The sequence below is a fragment of the Colletes latitarsis genome, chromosome 6 (assembly GCF_051014445.1).
Source record: "Colletes latitarsis isolate SP2378_abdomen chromosome 6, iyColLati1, whole genome shotgun sequence".
Taxonomy (NCBI): Eukaryota; Metazoa; Arthropoda; class Insecta; order Hymenoptera; family Colletidae; genus Colletes; species Colletes latitarsis.
In genome coordinates, this window is record NC_135139.1 from 5,955,580 (window position 1) to 5,974,178 (window position 18,599).

Sequence of the window (18,599 nt, forward strand, 5' to 3'; positions counted from 1 at the left end):
CTCGTGTGGAGTTTGGAGATTTCTTAAAAGACCGTAACATAATTTGTCAAAGAAATGTTTCTAAATTCTGATTCTCGAAAAATAGCCGTAAGTTACGTCCGCATCGCAAACCCCGTGATGTTAAGAATCTTTAACATTTTCGTTTCTTTTAATGATACAAGGAAATACCTCAGGAACGAATTGTTTGGCCGAAGGAGCACATATTATAATGCAAAATAGTTTTATCTAAATTTCAAGGTCAATGATATTCCTATAATTGAGATTCAAATTGTTAAGGATTTTATAGTAAAAGACTGATCAGGAATATAAAAGGAAGAATTCAACAACAACAGTGTCTGAATTTAATTATATGAGATAAACGTGAGCATTAATAAGGGCTTACAATGATACCCATAAGAAGGATCATTGTTGTCAAAATTTTAAATAGTTTTAAAATTTCTGAGACTACTAAAACATTCAATACTTTAAAAATTCTCAAAACATTAAACATATTTAAGACTTTTAAAACATTTAAAACCTCCTGCACTCCCATGTTTCTTTTGGTTTTAAGACAGTCTTAAAGTGATTAAAATCCCTATACTTTTGGATTATTTCAAAATGTTTAATTCAGAATATTAATGTTCTATTACCACTCGTAGGTTATAGATTCTGTAAACTACACAATACTGTGGTACAAGCATCTGAACGTATATAAACTTAACTATTTGTATTGTAGCTTACAACGCAATGACCTGAGTATAAGCGATGCATTGTGCTCTTTTCAGTCTTTTCACTAAAAGGCATCACTGTTACTGTACTCTGTAACCAGATCCTTAGCTTACCTTCGCCTCGGAGTACAAGCAGTATTATGTTAACTTATCTGCCACTCGAGTTGAACTCTGCGAACACTATCTTTCGTGACACGAAATGCATTTGCTACTCAGGCTCCAGTTTCTGTGGTGACACTCGCAAGATTGATTGGTTTCCCATAAATACTCATATTATAGGAATAACAATATCAGGTTGTGTAGTAAGTGCGTTCTCGTTTTTCTACAAAATACTCCCAATATTATATAGAACTTACTTGATCAATGTTATATGTGTCATTTTGTTCTATGAACTGTTGCTATATTTTGGGTAATTTAAATATTTCTTTTGTAAGAAAACCCAAGGCTGGTCGTTCCCGGCGGAAGGCTTTAGACCTTGCTTAGGTCATGGTGGGCCATGTGCGCCGGGCCCGATGACTTCGACGACGCAAAGCTATAGAGGGTCCTTGAGGACATTCCAGCGTGCCCCCCCCCCCCCCATTCCCAAAGGGGACCTTCTTGGGACAAGGGAAAGTCAGTCTTGACTAACCATCGCGTTGGAAAAGACCTTCAACAAACCCTGCGAATTTCCTTGTATTACCGTTTTTAAATATAAGTCTTACACTTTCGAATGAATCTCATCGTTCTATTCATTAATAAATCTAAATACGTGTATATTTATTTATTCGGTATTTAAATACGGTCTGCTAGATCTTGAAATATCATGGAAGCCAGTTTAAATGTGTCTTTTTAAACAAGAAATTATGACTCCCACAATTTTTAATATTTTTTTATGAAAAAAATACTATACATACTTATAAGATGAATAAATATTAATTATAGTAGCCTTTAATGACTACTTGAATATCATTCGAATATTGTAGTGTTTTAGATTTTTATCTACCTGTTATTGCTATTTCTGTTAAAATTATTGCATTACGTAACCTGAAATGTGTCGAGAAATAGAGTAGTAGAGTCGTAACTGTAAATTTGAATTATTTATAGCTTGATAGCAAAGTTTCAAATTGCAAAATCGTAAAGGAATTTCATTTTTTCTTTCTATAAAGAATTGATTTTTGAAACAGTCTATATTTTCACTATCATTGGTGTTATATATTATTTACTTATCATTTTAAATATAATTGAATAATAACTTATGTGTAGAACATATTCATAGGAGCTATCTATTCTTTCGTCAACGACCATACCACGTTGGTAAAGACCAGTTCTCGTCCGATCACTGAAGTTAAGCTTCGTTGGGCGCGGTTAGTACTTGGATGGGTGACCGCTTGGGAACACCGCGTGTTGTTGGCAATATTTTTTGTTTTCTTTCTTTGAGTTATTAAATTTTTGAAACTTATTTCACTTTTAAGCATCTACAGAAATTTATTTTTCTTCATCTAACATTAAAATGATACTCGACACAGTTATATTTTGCAAAATGCTTTCTCCCATTTTAAGTATAATATATCTGCAAAATTTCAGTACAAAACAGCCTAACTACCATTAAACAAAAATCACAAAATGACCGAAAAAATGACAGTCTAGACAACAATACCCCCTTCGATAGTTACCTTGTTTTGTACTGAAATTTTGCAGATATATTATACCCAAAATTGAAGAAAGTGTTTTGCAAAATATAATGCGTCGAATATCATTTTAATGTTAGATGAACAAAAAAAATTTCTGTAGATGCTTAAAAGCGACATAAGCTTCAAAAATTTCATAAATCAAGGAAAGAAAGCAAAAATATTGCCAACAACACGCGGTGTTCCCAAGCGGTCACCCATCCAAGTACTAACCGCGCCCAACGAAGCTTAACTTCAGTGATCGGACGAGAACTGGTCTTTACCAACGTGGTATGGTCGTTGACGAGGGAATAGATAGCTTACATTAATATCATCTACACATATGTTACCTGTGTTGAGTCTTTTTAGACCTGTGGTGGCCATTGTATAGCCACTACGCCCTTGCTAGGGTTGAATGGGAATGGAATGTAAGAATACTTTTAAGCGTCCTATTTTTGAAAATTGAAGTAAGTGTTTTGCAAAATATAATGCGTCGAGTATCATTTTAATGTTAAAGGAACAAAAATAAATTTTTGTAGATGCTTAAAAGTAAAGTAAGTTTAAAAAATTTTATAAACTAAAGAAAAAAAGCAAAAATATTGCCAACAACACGCGGTGTTCCCAAGCGGTCACCCATCCAAGTACTAACCGCGCCCAACGAAGCTTAACTTCAGTGATCGGACGAGAACTGGTCTTTACCAACGTGGTATGGTCGTTGACGAAAGAATAGATAGCTTACATTAATATCTTTTACACATATGTTACCTGTATTGAGTCTTTTAGATCCATATCTTGCATATTGCAATATTTATATTTTTGGATTTGCAACCTATAATAATGTAAAATATTTGATTACCCCATTTGTTAGAAGACACAATTATCCTAATTTTGTCATACTTTATTTATTCGTTGTTTACAAACGATTGATAGAGTCTTGCAATGTACAAAATGAGTGAACACGATAAAATATTCCAAACAATTTGCAGCAATTTTTGTCCCAATTCTGAATAGAGTTGTACGTTATTGTGATGGAATACCACAATTCGGTGGAAAATCAAATATCGTTAAAATATAGTTACCCGAACGGTGATCGTTGGGTCTTTTTAGACCTGTAGCGGCCATTGTATAGCCACTACGCCCTTGCCAGTGTATGAATGGAATGGAATGTAAAGATAGTTTTAAGCTTTCTATTTTTCCATTTTCCCAGGGTCTCGTGCGAGCCTGGTCATCCTGTTAAACACTTGGCGACCAGAGCCGTGCGAGGCGCCTGTTTTCCTTCAAGGTTTCGCCTGGGCCTCGGACCACCCCGATCCGGGCCCGGCGAGCCTCTTCACTTTTATTACTCTCTTTCATTGTAGCTAAACTTTCCCTACGTTAAGTATTTTCCAGTTTCGTTTTTCCGTCTTTCTGTCCTGTCTCTTTTTCTCTCCTTTTACTATTAGGTTAAGGAAATGTATATATTGAAGAGAGGTTCAACAAAGATGTTCAGTCTGGTAAAGACGTCGTTGCATTGCGCAGTCGGTTAATGACGCGTTACGTACAGTCTAATCAAGGCATCGTCGTGTACATGGTCGGTTAACGATGTAGTAGTATCGTTGTAATACTAACTTACGTGTGTCTACGTACCCACATCCGCGGAAATAAAGATTAAATAATTGTAGGGTAGATCGTGGGTTGTTATTTAAACCCCTCACCCCCTCAAGACCCATTGCAATACTTATGTTTTTAGACTTCTAACTTATAATAATGTACAATATTTGTTTTTCCCAGTTGTTAAAAAACAATAATCCTAATTTTGTCCTAAATATTTTTGAATTTTATTAAAAGAATATATATTTTATTAAACCGAAGCACAATTTGTACATTCCACTATTTTTGACAATGTTTTTTATACAGAAACTTTTTACATGTAACTCATTTCTGAAAATGTTTATTGTCCTTTTTAGTGCACACAGAACATCTTCGTTTTCTTACGACATTTGCTGAGGTTGAAGCGTATTGTCGTCTCTCCATTTTCCTTTATATATTTTCTTATAGAAAGCTACGGTAAATTTTCAAAAATCTAGTCAAGTCAATATTTCAGAATTTTTATTAGAAATTACGACCATTTCAGTAGTTCTAATGTAAAAATACCAAGGAAATATAAACAGTTACAGAGTACATAATGAATACAAAAAACAATAACCTTTTAGAAAACAGGGGAAAAGAATGAATGAAAAATAAGTGTTATATGGATCCGAAAGGACCCATCAACCGCCGTGCAAGTGTCAATTTATTCAGTTATGAATCGTATTTGTCGCTATTAATTATCTGATTACGTAGTATTTATACAAAAATATTCTCATATTTTCACTGAAATTAAAAAAATTTAATTCTTTAAAAAATGTTTTTATTTAACAGTTTTATTTACCAAATTAAACAAAGTAATGTACACAGAGGAAGTATACCAAGCATGGTGAAAAAGCGAGTGTCAGCGAATAAGGTTGTTTTACATTCTCACCTATTATATGAAACACAAAATAATGAAACACTCGTTTAGTATGAGCAATGAACATAAATAAATTAGTTTACGGTACGAATAAATTTAAGAAGAAACACGGTAACATCGCGTGAATACGCTAGGTTGTCAGCAGTTTTTCTATTTATTAATATCTTGGGTAAAGATAAAACACGTATGCAGTGTGCGTTATGCAATTGGAACAGAGTGTATCTCGAATTTGATAAAAGATGGGGGAAAAATGTAGAGGGAAGAGTTAAATGACAATATGTATTGTTTCCTAGTAGTTTCCAAAATAATAAAATTAACTGTCACCATTAGACTGTTAAATGTTTATGGGAAATTATAATTCTCAAAATGCTAAATAATGCACTTAAAATGCAAAAATATAAGAAATACTTGAAGTAAGATACGAATTATTCTATTTAGGGGTTGAGACAATTCTCTACAAAGCTTCCATTTAAATAATTCTATTAATAGAAAGATGAATTTGCATGAAGATTCGCAGTCTAGTCACAATACTGAAATTGAATTTACAACTTATTATATTAATAAAATAATTTAAGGGGGCAGTCTCACGTGTACGTTGCAAAATCTAACCATCTTTATTAATTTTTTTTAACTAAATGTTACATCTGACACAATAATTCATTTTCGTAATTTACTTAACTATTCTTTGGGAATACAAAATAAATTTTTATTAGTTCTTCATGTTTTTATTACGCCCACAGTAAACATGTGTTTAAACACTGGCGTAGGTAATTGCAGCTCTTAAAGTTGATTAAATCAGAAAAATCAAAAAGATTTGTATTCGGTAGGTTTATATAATTAATATAATTAAATTATGTTGAAAATTGACAAAATGGCGTAAGCTTAAATTAAAAATTGAAAAATTTTATCATTTTTTCCGCAAACTTTTTAATAAAAGTATATGATATAAAAATAGAATTTTGGTATAGGCGAGAGCTATTCGTATATGGAATAATATGTAAAAATTTCAGAGCAATCGAACGTATAGTTTTTGAGATTTTATCTACGCCATTTAAGAAAGTCTGCAAGATCATACTCATCAATCTCAACTCCATATAGAATTCCTACCAGAATATTGGCACCCAGAGAGCACAAATGCTAGAATTTCGACTTTTAAAAACAGCAGGTATCTCTTGACCCCGTCGTAAATCTTTCGAAACAGTAATGTCTGGGCTGTACAAGGTAATCGCCTCAAGCAATAAGTCTGGTAATTACCGCGAGAGCTATACAAAAAATGTTCTACAATCCACAATACTTGACATTTATCTCTCAAGATTTAACAGTACATTCTTAAATATATATACTTTCGAAAAATCAAATAGAAAAAAAAATTTATTTTTTTTGAGGTCTCACATGAGACTACCCTCTTAAAGTAAGATACGAATTATTCTATTTTGGGGTTGACACAACCCTCTACAAAGTTTCCATTAAAATAATTCTATTAATAGAAATGAAACATTAATTTTATATTTTAATATATTAATAAAATAACTTAATCAAATTCGAAGCAATTATTACTAGTTTGTTTCAACTACCCAACCTCCGTAACAGGGTCGTTTTCGAGGATACTTCGCAGGATTCCCGGAACCAAAGGTCCGTCAAGAGACGAGGGCGAGAAAAAAAAAAAATGAAGGAAAACCGCGCGGCGGGAAACTTAAACGCGACCGCTACAATGTAATTACCCCGCGAACTTTTTACTTTGCGCGGGAATAACTGCAGCAGTGTCGTTCGGTCCGAGGAAGTTTAAGAGCGGGCGTTCCTCGCGGTAGCGACGGTTTCCGTGGAAAAATTCACTGAAACGGCCAGGCAAGTGCTTCGCCGGGAAAAGTTGCCGCGCGTCCTTCTGTACACCAGGCGACGCTTTAGTTTCGCGCTGTCCGGAAAAAGCCCGTCCGTCCGAAAGTTTACGTAGTCCTCGTGCACGGCGCCCGGCAAGAGGAAGAAGGTGGGACAAAGGGATCTCTGCTCGGCGATTTGCTACGCTTCGGAGAGAGGATGCTCGCCGTCCTGGCGAGGGGGTGGCTCGAAGGGGCCGGGTTAACGACGCCGGACGAAAGACTAGGGATAATGGGGAAACGAGTTCAACTTTTTGACGACTGCTAGCAGCGAGCGGCGAGATAAACGTCGCCCCGTTTACGAGTGCCAGCAGTGACAGTAGATAGTGGCGGGCCTGGGTCAGCCGTTCCGACAGTGGTGTAACGACTTGTTTTGTCAGCCGCCAGCTCGGAAAGCACAAATCACACGCGCGACAGCGCTACCAGAGGGGTGGGGGCTGAAATGATCGGTCGGGTCTATCACGGAAATCGCTGCGACGGCCGTTCGAAGTGTTTCAGGAGGAGGGAAGGCAGTGATTGAGCGAGCTGCGAAGATTTTCACGACGAACGCCGACTGAAAGCTGCTGATAAATATTGAGCGGCGCAGAAATGCGCGGAGATCAGCAGAATACTGGTAAATTCTTAATAACAATGAGAAACGAACAAAGACGGGGTGCATAATCTTTTATAAACCGATTGCATACAATTCCAACGAGACGTCGAAATACTCTTTTCTAGCAGTTTTAAGAGATTATGTCATCTGATTTTCTGTAGGACATTATGTGACGAATTTAGTCTTATCAGTCGTGTGTTCGTGCCGAGTTTTGTACTGCAATTTAAAACAATATTGTAAACATACAGGGGGTACCGCATTTTTCCGTACACACTTCAGCAGTGTGTTCTACAAGTAAAAATAAGACTAAAGTGTTATACAGGGTGTTCGGCCACCCCTGGGAAAAATTTTAATGGGGGATTCCAGAAGCCAAAATAAGACGAAAATCAAGAACACCAATTTGTTGATGGAAGCTTCGTTAAAAAGTTATTAACAATTAAATTCAAAAATTTCATTATTTTCGGTTGCGGGGGTCAATTACAATCATTTTTGGTGAATATACATACCTCCGAAATCCTGTACACTTTCGAGAAAAAAAATCTGGTAGGTACTGAAATTTTTCGACGAAAAAAAAAATTTCAAATTATTCTGGAAAAATTATTTTCGGTTACTGGGGTCAATTACAATCATTTTTGGTGAATAGACATATCTCCGAAATCCTACCCACTTTCTAGAAAAAAATTCGAGAAGGTGTGAATTATTTCGACGGAAAAAAAATTTCAAATCGTTTTGGAAAAATTATTATCGATTGCGGGGGTCAATTACAATCATTTTTGATGAATAGATATACCCCCGAAATCCCGCGCATTTTCGAGAAAAAAATTCAGTACGAGCAGAACTTTAAACATTAATAACTTTTTAATGCAACCTCCATCAACAAATTGGTATTCTTGATTTTCGTCCTATTTTGGCCTCTAGAATCTGTCATTAAAATTTTTCCCAGGAGTGGTCGAACACCCTGTATAACAACAAATTCAATATGCTTTGTTAAGAAGTTATGACAAAAATGTGATGTTTTTTTATTTACTGAACAAACAAATTTACTAAAATTTTGTTTAAAGAGAGCAACTGCTAGTTGAGGTATGAAAAAATATTTTTAACGTAGAATTATATGGATGACTTAAACGTTTCTTTATCAGGGTTTAGTTTCTATCATTTATCTTGGGTGCTGAAGTATTCTTTCTTCGATGACTTTTTGTTGTCATAAAACAATAGTTGTTTTGAACTATTGTTCATGTTTATGTTCTGTAAATTCCAAAGAAACTCACGATATCGCATGCTTGCAAAAGATTGATTTTAATATATTATAAATTTTTTTTCTTATTTTAACGTTCTGAATCTCATCCGAGTATCACAGTTCGTATTTTTGTTATAACTTCTTAACGAAGCATTTATAGATTTTTTGTTATATAACATTTTAGTCTTAGTTTTACTTGTAGAACACTCCCTGTATAATGAAATTTTAGTAAACCTCTTCTTGTTCATAACTCCCTCTCTTTCCTTTGGGAAAGCCATTGTATCGTCACTACAAAACTTCTTCAATTTTTTTATTAAAATATAGTTCAACGCTTTTCGTTAAAACGTTGACATTTTCAAATTGTTAACCCACTAGTAAACCTAGAGTCTGTTGTATTTTATTTCTTATAAGTAAACGACGAATCTTCATGCAAATTCATATTTTGATTAAAAGAATTAATGAAACAGGAGCTTTATAGAGGGTTGTCTCAACACCTAAATAAAATAATTCGTATGTTACTTTAAGTGTTTCTTATATATTTACATATTAAGTGCATTACGTAGTTTTTCGAAAATTAAAATTTCCTATAAACGCATAAACACCCGCAGTCTACTTATAAAGTTCAATTTCATTATTTACTAACAAAAATATGCATGCAATCAGGCTCAAGCACGATCAAGAAAATTTCGTTACATGAGCCAGTGTGGATTCCAAACTTCGAGCTTTGACACAATTTCTATTTGTTTCAAATTTGTAAGAATTGTTGATGTTTGTATTGTAGCGGCCATTGTATAGCCACTACGCCCTTGCCAGAGTATGAATGGGAATGGAATGTAAGGCTAGTTTCTAGCTTTCTATTTTTCCATTTTCTCAGGGTCTAGTACGAGCCTGGTCGTCTTGTTAAACACTTGACCAGAGCCATGCGAGGCGTCTGTTTTCCTTCAAGGTTTCGCCTGGGCCTCGGACCAGCCCGATCCGGGCCCGGCGAGCCTCTTCACTTTTATTACTCTCTTTCATTGTAGCTAAACTTTCCCTACGCTAAGTATTTTCCAGTTTCGTTTTTCCGTGTTTCTGTCCTGTCTCTTTTTTTCTCCCTTTGCTATTAGGGTAAGGCGTGTATATAGGGAGTAGATGTTAAGAAAGAACGGATAGTCTGGGAAAGACGTTGTCGGTGAACAGTCTGGTAAAGACGTTGTCGGTGAACAGTCTGGTAAAGACGTTGTCTCCGTGAACAGTCTGGTGAAGACATAGCCGCGTGGTTGTTACAGTTCAGATTATTCTAATCATTATTATTCTTAACCTACGTGTGGCTGCATGTGGCCCACATCACTCGCGTAAATAATAAACAGTTAATAATTGTGGGGTAGCTTGGTGGATGGTCATTTTACTAGCCCCCTCAGTATATTTAAAATTTCGGAAATCCCTTGAACTGACAAATTTTGTTTGTCTTCTATTAAATTACAAAGTTTAGCTTCGTCAATTTCAGAATATCGAACGGCATGACCTAATAATGTGGAGTCAGACTCGCAGTTGTTGCAAAATTAATCGTGTTTTTAATTAAGGAGATCTACTTTCAAGGTCGAAAAAAGATTATTTTCGGGAATGTTTTTTCAAGAAATTCATGACTTTCGAGAAGTATAAGGTAGTAGAAGCGTAACTGTAAATTTGAAATATTTATAGCTTGATAGCAAAGTTTCAGATTGCAAAATCGTAAAGGAATTTTATTTTTTCTTTCTATAAAGAATTGATTTTTGAAACAGTTTATATTTTCACTATCATTGGTGTCATACATTATTTACTTATCATTTTAAATATAATTGAAAAATAATATATGTGTAGAAAATATTAATGAGAGCTATCTATTCCTTCGTCAACGACCATACCACGTTGGTAAAGACCAGTTCTCGTCCGATCACTGAAGTTAAGCTTCGTTGGGCGCGGTTAGTACTTGGATGGGTGACCGCTTGGGAACACCGCGTGTTGTTGGCAATATTTTTGCTTTTTTTCTTTAGTTTATAAAATTTTTTAAACTTACTTCACTTTTAAGCATCTACAAAAATTTATTTTTGTTCCTTTAATATTAAAATGATACTCGACGCATTATATTTTGCAAAACACTTACTTCAATTTTCAAAAATAGGACGCTTAAAAGTATTCTTACATTCCATTCCCATTCAACCCTAGCAAGGGCGTAGTGGCTATACAATGGCCACTACAGATCTAAAAAGACTCAATACAGGTAACATATATGTAAATGATATTAATGTAAGCTATCTATTCCTTCGTCAACGACCATACCACGTTGGTAAAGACCAGTTCTCGTCCGATCACTGAAGTTAAGCTTCGTTGGGCGCGGTTAGTACTTGGATGGGTGACCGCTTGGGAACACCGCGTGTTGTTGGCAATATTTTTGCTTTATTTCTTTGATTTATAAAGTTTTTGAAGCTTATTTCGCTTTTAAGCATCTACAGAACTTTTTGAAACCAGAGTTTCGCTCACTTGTCTCTTTATACTTTGACTATACGCGTACATTTTGTCATGAAAAAAAATAAAAATTGTACAAGTTATAAAGTGATAACTACAAGCTGATTTTAAAAAAGTACTCCGATGGCTATCATGATTTCGGTCGTTCTGCTTATTTTGTTTTTTTTTATTTAAACGTAGTTTCAATCTCCAATGTATATTATTTTGCAACATAATTTACAATAATGTCTACATTATATAATACATATTTATGCTATTACAAACAATTGCTCTAAGTTTCTGAAGGAGATTACTCGATATCAGGATGATAAGGATCTACATCTATTAATAATTGTCACTACCTCGCATTATCAAAAAATCACGGTTTTGTTTCCTGATTATAAAAGTGATTGAAGTAATTAATAGTTTTGAATTTGCCTTCATTGATTAAAACATTATTAGTTTTTTTGGCTGTAGAAGGTTTAAGCGTTTCTTTAAAGTCTGTGACAGGAATTTTTAAAGTTTGAAGGGGGTGTATGCGTGGCAGTTTTAGCTAATTAGTTTGAAATTTCATTACCCTGTATTCCAACGTGTGATGGTATCCAGTACAATTTGATTTTGTAGGTGTCATTCATAAAGAATTTAGTCACTTTTTTCCTGATCTGGATAATATATGGGTTAGATCTTATACTATAATATTATTTAAGTTTTTTATATATTGTAAAAGTAGTCTATTACTAAACTTATAATTGCAATTATTTTCTACCTTTTTTGAAAAGGAAAACTCAAAAAGCATTTCGTTCGATAAGTATACACCTATAGTTCGTACTAAAAGAAATCGAATAACTCGAAATTTAAGAGAATGGCAACACTTTAGAATCGAAATATCATTTTTCATCAATTGTTATTGGCTTTTTATGCTTATAAAAAAATAGAAAACACATCAGATTTTAATAATTGATGTACCAACAGTAAAGGCATATCTCCTGAAGTGCTGTTCAAATTTTGAGTAAATCGGTTATTCAGAACTCGAGTTATCGTGGCAGTCAGTCTCAAAAATATGATTTAAAGAAAAACGTGTTTAAAGTTTTGTATCCCTACAATAATAACATTAAATGTCGTGTTTTACAAACAGCTAAATAAGTTTATTAGTTTTAGGAATCCGAGCACAAACTTTTGCAAATGTATTTTCAAAAGTATATTTAAAAAAAAAATAAAAAATCGTCTTTTTTATCCTTCAAAGTAGAATAACTCCTTAATGTTTAATAGCATAACTATCCCAGTAATCGGGCGATTAGGGGAAAAGAAAATGTGTCCTTTAGAAATTAATTTAAACACTCAGTTTTATTATTAATCTCTTTATATTCTTCTATGCAATATCTATTTTCTACTTTGAACTGGTTAAAATGAATAAAATTAATATTCTTCTGTTTAAACAAATTATTTGAATTAGAAAATACCAAAAGGTTCTAATAATCGGACTCTTGAAATTCACTCTTTACCTTATATAGTCTTCAAATGCACTGGTAGTAAACAAAAGGATTCATACTAATCACTTAAATACCCTTGTGTTATAACATAAATGAATATACTGAAGGAGTTATAAGGACTTAAGGAGCAAATTAATTTCTTTTGATGTCATTAAAGCATTACTTTTACACGCCTAAGGACATTTTATCGATGTATCATCGTGTTGCATCGTCACATTATATACGTTATAAATTATAAACATATTCCACTTAAATTAACGAGATAGTTATCATAAGACTAGGCAATTAACGATAATGTATGTATGTATAAACGCTACTAATGATCAGCATACTTGGTCTTTCATTAATCTTTAAAATAAGATCTGACTTTTTATGAGCAATACAATACTTAAATGGATAATGTAACATAGAATATCAACGAAAGAACTAAATAAATATATAAACAAGTCTTATACGATAATAAAAATTATATGAATAATTGTCGGCAGTAATTCCAACATCGACAATCTCAAAGTTATTCAAGTTCGACGAGTTTATCGAAATACTACTTCTATGTGCTGGTGTGTTCCCAACAAAAAGTATATTCTGCTTTATTTCAGACTCAAGAATAAAGACTATAAATAGTGATTGAATATTCCCAACCTGTAAATGACACAATTACTTCCAAATTATAAAATTTACTCTTTCAGTAATTGTTTATTATATGTATCATTGTTTACTAATATGTCAAAGTGAAATTTTAAACAAATTTTAGTTTATATTCTCCGAAGCAGTATAAATTTTACAAATTTAAGAATGTATAGATTCCACTTGTACATTTTTCATCAATTCACCTATACATAGCACTAATTTTTGTTTCGAAATATGAATTCGTCTATTTGAAATAATATATACAGGGTGGGGCATTTTAAACAGGTCATCTGAATAACTCGCTTGTTTTTGAAGATAGGAGAAAGTGCATTAGACCAAACTTACTTTGTATCGGGGGGGCTCATAATCTGGTATTACCAATTTTTCTGTAGGTGGAGGCGTTAAGGAAATATGAAGGTCAACTCTGTTTTTTTAAATGGAACAATGTATTTTTTTACTTACATTCTGATAGTATTTCAAGGCGAATACAATGACCTATTATTAAGGTCATTCAAGGTCACCCAAAGTCAACTGCAATACAAAATAAATTGTCTCAGAGTACTTTTCGAATACTTGTGTATCACGTGTGTGTATTACGTGACACGGGTCCCAAAAGATAAACAAATATTCAATCACATTGTACGCTTATCTGTATCCTCAAACATTATTGGTAATTTGACTACCGACTAGAGTACAGCTTTATTCAGTCTAAGTGTTCAGTTTTCTAAAATGCGTTACACGATAGCAGAGAAAGTAGAAATGGTTCTTATTTATGGTGAATGTCATAGAATTATGAGGGAAGCGTATTACTTGCTCTGTAATAGATGCAAATGAAATTTGCCAGGCAGTGTCATCAGTATTGCAACGATTTAGACTATGTATCCATGTTCAAGGACGCCATTTTGAACACTTGTAGTAGCAGTATCAAAGTATCCAAGTATTCGAAGAGTGCTTTGAGACAATTTATTTTCTATTGCAGTTGACTTTGGGTGACCTTGAATGACCTTAATAATAGGTCATTGTATTCGCCTTGAAATACTATCAGAATGTAAGTAAAAAAATACATTGTTCCATTTAAAAAAACAGAGTTGACCTTCATATTTCCTTAACGCCTCCACCTACAGAAAAATTGGTAATACCAGATTATGAGCCCCCCCGATACAAAGTAAGTTTGGTCTAATGCACTTTCTCCTATCTTCAAAAACAAGCGAGTTATTCAGATGACCTGTTTAAAATGCCCCACTCTGTATATAAAAATATTACTGCTTATTTTTGCTTATTAATTAGTTACCCATACATATCAATTAATATCATGAAGCTTCATGGAGTAGCTTCACAGAAGTATTTCCTGTTTTTCTAGTGACAACTATTCTATGGTCCAGTGGTGCCGATTCTATATAGCAATATATAGGAAATTGAAAGCTAATTGCATTGAGCATTAAAGGCACCCTCGTAGCTCGTTACAACGTAACACCATATATGCACCGCAGTCGAGGGATCAATAAAACCATTTTAAACCGATTTACTGTTTAGCGAATAAACATACTTTGGTTACAGTCAATCGAAGTAAAATACTAATTTAGTTATTGCTTGCATGCTGATAAGGATTATTAAATTTCAGAATGAAAAATGCATGATACGCTAATCCTTGGCGTGCAAAATAGATAACGATGGTAATTAAATTATAAAAAATGAATGGCTCGCTGGTTATTGCTGGTCCCTCGAGAAGCCAATTAATGATGCAACGTTAGAAACCATTAACTATTCCGTAATAAATAAAGAATGAGGAGAGTGTCGGTTCTTGGATCATTAAAAATTGGTAATTCAATTACGTTTTGAAAGCTCTTGACAAGACTTCCGCAAGTGTACACGCGTTTACAATAAATTAATTGACTTGTTCCTGGTTTAAAACATCGAATACAATGATAATAAAGCTGAAATTAATATTTCGTTCAGAATCCGCTGATGGACTCGTCCGTAAGGCTCAGCGAACTTTGATAGTTAATTAATTACTTCTTCCATCGATTTCAAATAATTCATAAATTATTTGCAGTACGAAAAAATGTTATAAATATAAGTTACATGAAATTTTTTATTATGTTGCTTTTTTTATCAAAATACGTAACTCACCTTCAATTTTTTAAATGGAGTAATATTTCTCTAATTCAAATAAAACATAAAATTACACATGAAAAAATATTATACCAAATAAGGTCTGATACTTCTTCTCGAAACATGATTCAGTCTGTCCACTGTATGTAAAGATGGAAGTTCAAAAATTAATTTTTACATAATTAAAGTTAGTTTAAAAGATGCTATGAAATTATATTTTTTAGGAAGTTTATTTGGAGAATTATCAGAATTTGAGTTTCGATGAATGTCCTTTCAAATCACGTTTAAGGTGTTACGTATAAGGTTATTATAGTGTGAACTTTTGACAAAATATATCAGTAAAACTGTATGCCTAAACTCGTAAAATTAACGAAGGCTGTTTAAAGGACGTGATTGTCAACGCCATTGTTATAGGGATACCAAACATTAAAAGCGTTTTTCTCGAAACAACATATGTTTACCAGAACAGTGCCCATGATACCTTAAAATCTACTTGACCAATTAGCTTAACATTTTAAGTGCACATACAATACATGTATGACTATAGTTTGTACTATATTCAATCCGAAATTGTTAAGATTTAATTTGAAGCCCCTGAAATTTAAAAAAAGAATATGAAAAATTCGATAATCGAACTCCAAAGTGTTGTTCTTTTTTAATTATCGACTTCTTTCTTTTGTTTTGCTACTGGCTATAGCTAAACTCATACCAATTAAGAATCTCTCACGTTTTTTCCTTTCAAACAAACAGACCTCTTTTAAGAGCGACTATGTTTAACTATGTTTGAGAGTATGCAATGCAATCAATTTTAATTTTTTTTGTTAAAAAAATTTTAAAATATCACTGGAACATGTAAAAATAAACCTTGTAAATTTGACTGCAAAAGGTGTTATAGTATATTTGAAAAAAATTCCTGAAGAAAGTTTAAGGGGGTAATCTCATGTGAGACCTCAAAAAAATCAATTTTTTTTCACTTTATTTTGTGAAAGTATATATATTTGAGATATTTAAGAAATAATATATTTACAATACAATTTTGAGAGATAAATGTCAAGTATTGTGGATTGTAGAAATTTTTGTCAAGAGACACCTGCTGTTTCTAAACTAATACTATATATTCAAAAACTATACGTTCGATTGCTCTGAAATTTTTACACGTTATTCCACATATTAATAGCTCTCGCCCATACCAAAATTATATTTTTATAATGAGTATATCATATACTTTTATTAAAAAGTTTGCGGAAAAAATGACAAAATTTCGCAATTTTTAATTTAAGCTTTCGCCATTTTATCAATTTCCAATATAAATTAATTATTTTGCCACGAACGATAACAGGGGACTTACCAAATAAAAATCTTTTTGATTTTTTTGATTTAGTCAACCTTGAGAGTTGCAATCATCTACGCCAGTATATAAACAGATGTTTATTGTGGGCATCATAAAAACATGTAAAGTCAATAAAAATTATTGGAAAATTTATTTTGTATTTCCAAAGGACAGTTAAGTAAATTGCAGAAATAATTTATAGACTTAGATGTAACATTTAGTTTAAAAAAATTAATAAAGATGCCCTTAAGCTGCCACACAGTGTGGCATTATATCCCAAAATGTTAATAAAGGAACGTAGATTTTTAACACTATTCATAACTTTTACTGAATTTAACAATTTATTGTTGAAAATGATACAAGAAATTTATTGCAATTTTCGGTACATTTACTTAAAGATGGGCTATCTACCGAAAATTTGTGTTTTTAATTTGATTTTTGCAAGTTATGTGCAGTATTATAGTACCTTTCAAAATGCTAAACAATCTTTTTATAATATTAACAATTGGTCCCAATTTTTTATGTTAAATGTTTATCAACTTTGAATTGAGTTTAAAAAAAAATTACCAAAAAATATAATATCTCGATGATTTTTTGAATATTAATTTAGGCCACATAAACTTTAATTTAACGCTAATATTAGCTGCTCGAATTTGTCCGAAACAGAGAAAATGATCAAAATCATTATTGCAAGTACTGATACCTGCTCTGAATCAGAATCGGAATTAATCTAATAAAAAATGATCTTTTATTTATTTACAAGACAAGAAATTGTTTCTGTATCTATTTTATATTTTATTTAAAAACAAATAAAGGAGAAACATTACACAGATGCAAAGTTATGATTTTCTTTCCGAACACCCATATACTTGAAATGATCACTACTATATTTCAGGCACTTCCTCTAAACCAATCAAAAAACTTTTCGTACAAAAGTTACACAGCAATCACTTAACAAGAAATTGCAATAGTAGAAATTAGCAAAACAATTTTTATTCAACAAAAAATCAAGGTCCCTTCAATTTTTTTAACAAAAATGTATAATTTTTGTGCATAAATTGATGTATCTTTGTATTCTCTTCAGAAAAAGTGTAAGAGGTCTTAAAATAGACTATTTTAGAAGCTATGCTTTTTATTCAGAATTCCCATTTACGCGACACACTGTGTGCCCCCTTAAGAAAATGCACTTCACTAGAATACCCCCTTAATTTGCGTGGTATAGTAACGGTTCTCTTTCAGATTCTATGAATCTAAATGATTTCCAAACGAACAGATCGATGTGTACCTTTCCTCGTTTTCCACTAAATACTTTTCGTCCGCAAGAAAATCCCGGGTTTTCCCTGTGGAAACATCGGCTAGTAAGCGTGCACGAAGGGTTAATCGTCCGACCCTGTAGAAATTTCTCGAACGGCCGTGCGATTCCACGAGAAAGAAAGCGGACCAACGGGAAGCGGACAGGAACCGGATGCCGCGGTGAAGCGACGAAGTTTCGGGCTTTCGTAGTCTTCCACGCGGAAACGTGCTCTGATCTATCGCTACTTTAAACCAAAGGGAAGGTCGCGGTGATCCCGTGGAACGCGGCGGTTCCAAACGAGGGGAAATCGAACTTTTCCAATTGATTCGACTTAAACCGGCGAAGGGAACCGCGGCTCGCAGTAGAAATCGTTCGGTTCGTGCGCCGACTACCTTCCTCTCTTCCCCTTTTTCTCTTACTTGTCCTTCCCTCCCTTTCTACGTCTGGAACTTTTAACCACTCGTCCTTCTCTTCCGCCGTCATCGCTTCGTTGTTCGATCTCGCCTCGATCTCTCGACTCAACCGTACCTCCAAGACCCCACGGCGAAATATCGCGAGAACTTTATCGAAGTTGTGTTCGCGTGCAGCTTCTTTGCTTTCGAGGCGTGCTCACCGGTGTTTGGACCTTCTGACTTTTCAACCCGTCTAAATTGTGCAGAAGGTGGTTTCGGAATTCGTTTACCGGGATTGGATTGTAGTTGGTCTGGGTTCGATAGAAACACCGTACAGTGGCTAA

At 33.5% G+C, this 18,599-nt stretch overlaps 1 protein-coding gene and 5 non-coding genes across 6 annotated transcripts in view; 4 read left to right on the top strand and 2 right to left on the bottom strand.

The window, feature by feature from the left end:
• LOC143342807 (uncharacterized) overlaps positions 1 to 18,599 on the top strand; it is a 43,256-nt gene that overhangs the window by 22,258 nt on the left and 2,399 nt on the right. The window lies entirely within an intron of this gene.
• Positions 1,980 to 2,099, top strand: LOC143343104 (5S ribosomal RNA). Its single transcript, XR_013079911.1, has one exon. It is a non-coding gene; the product is annotated as a 5S ribosomal RNA (ribosomal RNA).
• Positions 2,539 to 2,658, bottom strand: LOC143343106 (5S ribosomal RNA). Its single transcript, XR_013079913.1, has one exon. It is a non-coding gene; the product is annotated as a 5S ribosomal RNA (ribosomal RNA).
• LOC143343107 (5S ribosomal RNA) lies at positions 2,954 to 3,073 on the bottom strand. The gene has a single exon (XR_013079914.1). It is a non-coding gene; the product is annotated as a 5S ribosomal RNA (ribosomal RNA).
• Positions 10,414 to 10,533, top strand: LOC143343108 (5S ribosomal RNA). Its single transcript, XR_013079915.1, has one exon. It is a non-coding gene; the product is annotated as a 5S ribosomal RNA (ribosomal RNA).
• LOC143343094 (5S ribosomal RNA) lies at positions 10,829 to 10,948 on the top strand. The gene has a single exon (XR_013079907.1). It is a non-coding gene; the product is annotated as a 5S ribosomal RNA (ribosomal RNA).